The following is a 5,675-nucleotide window of genomic DNA, read 5'->3' on the forward strand; positions in this document are numbered from 1 at the left end:
GTCTTATTCAGGCCCAAGTCATAATGCTCAACACAATAAAATGGGAACGGAATGGGTGATGGTGAATGGGGTCAAAGAGAATTGTTTACAAACGAATGGGCCAGGGGGAAAATAGTCGATCAAGGCCCAATACTAGACCAGAAATCAATGAGAAGAAAAATTACAACCCAAGAGATAGAGGCACTAAGCATCTGAGCTACCAGGTCCTTATGGAGAGAAAGCAAAAGGGACTCTGCTACAAATGTGGAGGACCCTATCACCCCCGTCATCAATGCCCAGATAAACAACTTCGGATTATGGTGACGGACGATCTAATAGAAGAAGATGAAGTGGAAGATGAAGAGCAAGGTTAGAACAAAGGGGTCGAAGGAGAGTGCAGTATTTTGAAATTGGGGAATTTCGGGAGTAATAAGGAGACTGCCCCATGCACATTGAAGTTAAGGGGACTGATTCAAGGTGTATCGATGCTGATTCTAGTAGATAGTGGTGCCACTCACAACTTTCTATCCAGGACCTTGGTGGAGTCTATGGGTTGGGCCAGTGAAAGAACTCGGAGCATAAAAATCAAATTGGGAGATGGCTAAAAGATGGAAATAACAAGGACGTGTAGAGGAATGAAGGTGGAGATGAATGGTGTGGAGTTCATTATAGACGCCTACTTGTTCGACTTGGAGGAAATTGACATGGTGTTGGGTATTTCTTGGCTGTCCAGTTTAGGAGAAATGGTTGTGGATTGGAAGCAACATATTATGAAATTTACATGGCAGGGGACGTTGATCAACCTTAAGGGAGAGGACTATAATTTTGGAGGTAATGGGTCTTTGGAAAGCTTGTTGGTTCAACCAAAGATGTGGGTAGGTGGTTTAATCATGTCCATGGAGATAGGGTTTCCGAAAATCAAAGATGACAGTGAGGAGAGAATTACACAGGCACATCGGGTTGTTTTAAATGAATTATTAGAACAGTTTGATAAGGTGTTTTAGGAACCAAAAGGAAAGCCACCAAATAGAACGAAGGAACACGCCATCAATCTTATTCCAGGAGAGGGACCAGTTAATGTTCGGCCATATCGTTACCCTCATCACCATAAGGATGAGATTGAGAAACAAGTTAAAGAGATGATGACAGCGGGAATTATCACAAACAGCTAGAGTGCGTATTCAAGCCAAGTTGTTCTAGTGAAGAAAAAAGACAACTCGTGGCGTTTGTGTGTGGATTACTGGGCGTTGAACAAAATCACAATACCCGATAAGTTTCCAATTCATGTGATTGATGAGTTATTGGATGAAGTCCATGGATCCAAGATTTTTTCAAAACTTGATCTCAAATCCGACTATCATCAAGTGCTTGTGATGCCTTCTGGACTTATGAATGCCCCTGCCACGTTTCAGTCCTTGATGAAGGAAGTGTTTCGACCAATGCTACGAAAATGGGTGTTGGTATTCTTCAACGACATATTGGTATACAACCAAGATTGGGACTCACACTTGCACCACCATGTCGAAGTGTTACACGTTCTCTAGGAACAAAGGCTAGTAGATAACAGAAAGAAGTGCAGATTTTCCCAAAGATCCATCGAATACCTCGGTCACATCATATCAGAAGAGGGGGTTGCTATGGACCCTGAAAAGGTCTCTGGTGTTTTGTAGTGGCCCATTCCAAAAAATGTAAAGGGGTGAGGGGTTTTCTAGGTCTCACCGGGTATTACCAGAAATTTTTGAAAGACTATGGGAAGATTACAAAGCCACTAACGGACCTCACCAAGAAAGAGGGTTTTGACTGGAATGCTAAAGCTCAGGTAGCTTTCGAAGAACTCAAACAGAGAATGACCATAGCACCAATTTTAGCACTACCAGATTTCAACAAGGAATTCACCATAAAATGTGATGCTTCTGGACATGGGGTTGGGGCCATTTTGACACAACAGGGTAGACCCGTGGCTTATTTGAGCAAAGCATTAGGGGAGAGAAATTTGGCAAAGTCTGCGTATGAAAAAGAGTTGATGGCAGTAGCTTTAGCAATACAACACTGGAGATTGTACTTGTTGGGTCAAAGTTTCACAGTTTGCACAGACCAAAAGAGCCTCAAACAGCTTTTGATGCAGAAAATTAACACAGTGAACTAACAAAACTGGGCAGCCAGGCTTCTAGGGTATAATTTCAGGATACTCTACAAGTCGGGTCAAGAAAATAGAGGGGTTGATGCCCTCTCTAAGCGAGATGAAGAAACAACGTTACACGCCATGGCACACTACCCCTTTTGGTTGGACAGTAGAGCCATCCTCGAGGAGACCTACAAAGATGAAACAATTCAGAAAATTATCAGTGATTTGCAATGCGGAAATGCGTCCAAGCCAAGATATTCTTGGGAGAATGGTGTTTTATTGTATGGAGGCAGGTTAGTAATTTCAAGACAATCTTCTTTGATACCCACATTGCTAAAGGAGTACCACATCACTTCACAAAGAGATCACTCAGGATTTTATAGGACGTATTGAAGGATGGCATCAAATTTGTATTGGATAGGAATGAAAGGGGATGTCCAGCAATTTGTTCGGGAGTGTGATGTTTGCCAAAGGCAGAAATACTTAACTACAGTTCCTGGGGGACTTATGCAACCACTCTCTATTCCTGAAAAAAACTGCGAGGAAGTATCCATGGATTTCATTACTAGGCTGCCTAAATCGAAGGGTTATGATGCTATTTTTGTGGTAGTAGATAGGTTGTCCAAGTACAACCATTTTATCCCTATGAAACACCCTTCACGGCCAGGGTGGTAGCTGAAGCATTTATTAAAGAAGTGGTGAGGCTGCATGGTTTTCCAGCATCAATATTGAGTGATAGGGGCCCAATTTTTGTGAGCAACATGTTGAAGGAATTGTTCAGAATGCAGGGCACTCAATTGAAGATGAGCACTGCTTACCATCCTCAAACAGATGGACAAACAGAGGTTATTACAGATGCTTAGAGACCTTCCTATGGTTCTTTATATCAGATCAACCGCGAGGCTGGATACATTGGTTATACTAGGCAGAATTTTGGTACAATACTACGTACCACGAATCCATTGGGTGCAGTCCTTTTGAAGCTGTTTATGGGAGAAAACCACCTTCTCTGATCAAAGTGCAACATGGAGAGGTGAGAGTGGAAACAGTTCAGCGTGAATTACTCGACAGGGATGAAGCTTTGCGATAGTTGAAGTATCACCTTAGTAGGGCATAGACCAGAATGAAAGAATGTTCAGACCATAAGAGAACAGATTTGAGTTTTGTGGTAGTAGAGTGGTTTTCTTGTTAGACCTGCTAACACAGCAAAGAGTCCTATTGACACCTTGGGCAGATTAATACATGATGAAAATAGGCCCATAGTGTGGAAAGTATATACTAGAAGAATTAAAAAAAGGACAGATGGGAAGAATGAGGTGGCAAGTGGAAAAGGACATAATGAAGGAGGATAATTGGGTGTGCACTTTTCGGTTACTTATACACATGAGGGAGAGAAAGGAGGTATCTTTTTAGGGAATAGAGCATTCTGTTAGGAATGGAATACAGAGTAACCCTCTCTATTAGGAGCTTAGCTCTGTGGCAGTAGAATCTTCTATTGTAATAATCTTTTCAGCTTTCTATGAAATAATACATTATTCCCCATTCTCATATTCAACTTATATACTCTGCTATTTTCTTTTTACCTTTTACCATTGTGTTTCTTGTTTCTAACACATACCCATTCCATAATGAAACCATCCCTAGAAATTCATGTCGGTGGTAGCTTAGACTAAGACTTGATGACTCTCTTAATTATAGCATCATCGCGTCATCCCAATATGAAGAAGATCTTTGCTCCTGACATTGGCAAGGTTTTGATGAAGACACCAAAATCACCAAAAAGAAGAAAAGGAAGAATACTTATGAAGACAAAGAAGATTAAATCTTCAAGAAAATTAGATTAAGTGTCTATAGGTACTTCTATCCTAAAACTCTTTATAAATACAAAGTAGTAATTCTCAAACTATTTTTAAAGAATAATGAAACACTTTAAAAATACTTAAAACATTTTTTGAAATGATGTGTAACGGGTTACTTCATTCAAGTAACAAGTTACATGTGAGAGAAAAAAGTTATCCAACTTTAAACTATTCAGAGTAATCCATTACTGCCTTTGAGTAACAGATTACCAGTTTTACAAAAGTTGAGTAACCGATTACCCAAAATGTGTAATCGATTACTCTAATTCGTTTTTAAATAAACAGTGGACAGTGAGTTTGGGTAATCGATTACCCACTATCAGTAATCAATTACTGAAGACTGTTGCATGAGATTTCAGATTTCAAAACGAAATGTTTTCACTCCAAATGAAATCTCTTCACTTTAAACAACTCCTACACTTTTAGAAAGACACCATGGGTGTTTGGAAAGTCTATATAAAGACTCTAACTCTCACAACATAAACACACAACTTTTATACAACTCTCATACGACTCTGAAAATTTCTCTCACTATTTTTCTGCAATTTTGCACTAAGTTCTTAAACTTTCAAAAGAGAACTTGTTTGAGTTACTTGAAGTAATTGTTTCAAAGTTTTAAAAATCTATTGAGAATTATTACTAAGTATTCAAAGAGAGTTGATTGGATTGCAAGTGTTATTATATTTCATACTTGTAAAGGCAATCCAAAAGCCATCATTGAAATTCTTCATTCATTGCAATAATCTTTCTTTCACAGGGTGTGAATAGAAATGGGATAGAGTTACTTGGAAAGGTGTTTTCCAAGGGTATAAATATTAGTGAGTGGGTAAGGTACTTAGAGATCTCGGGGTGAGACTTTGTAATTACTACTCATAATATTTAGTGGAAAATCTCTTGTGTTGCAAGAGTACTGGACGTAGCCTTCGACGGACAAGAAGGTGAACCAGTATAAAATCCTTGTGTACTCTCCTTTCCCTTACCTATTTAACTTATTCTTTTTTATTTTTCTGCAATATTATCCGCTGCTCTTTAACTCTTACTTTTTGCAAAAAAAGTTACTATAATTTTAAGTCAACTAATTCACCCCCCTCTTAGTTGCAATCCTGTACTTACAATTGGCACCAGAGCTATATTTGAGTAAGATACTCTCAAAATCCGATCCTACATCAAATCTGATCCTACATCAAGATGGCCTCAAGATCATTCCTAGGAGAAGGCTCCAACATTAACCGCCCTCCAAGCTTTGTTGGAGAATGCTATGATTTCTAGAAAATTAGAATGAGGATCTTTATTGAATCTGAAGACTTAGACATATGGAACGCCATTGAAGAAGGACCGTATATACCCTTCACTGTTATCAACAGTATAAGGGAAATAAAGGCAAAATCATCATGGAACGATGAAGACAAAAAGAAGGTACAATATGATTTAAAGGCAAAGAACATTCTCACCTCCACTCTCGGTATTGATGAATTATTTAGAGTATCAAATTGTAAATCTGTAAAAGAAATGTGGGATACTCTGGAGACCACACACGAAGGAACAGTGGAAGTAAAAAGATCAAGACTCAACACTCTTTCTCAGGAATACGAAATTTTTTGCATGAAGCCTGGAGAGAAAATTCTTGATTGACGAAAGAGATTTACTCATCATACCAATCACCTTCTTGCACTTGGCAAAGTTCTATCAAATAGTGACTTAAACTTAAAAGT

The sequence above is a fragment of the Lupinus angustifolius genome, unplaced genomic scaffold, assembly GCF_001865875.1.
Source record: "Lupinus angustifolius cultivar Tanjil unplaced genomic scaffold, LupAngTanjil_v1.0 Scaffold_253, whole genome shotgun sequence".
NCBI lineage: Eukaryota > Viridiplantae > Streptophyta > Magnoliopsida > Fabales > Fabaceae > Lupinus > Lupinus angustifolius.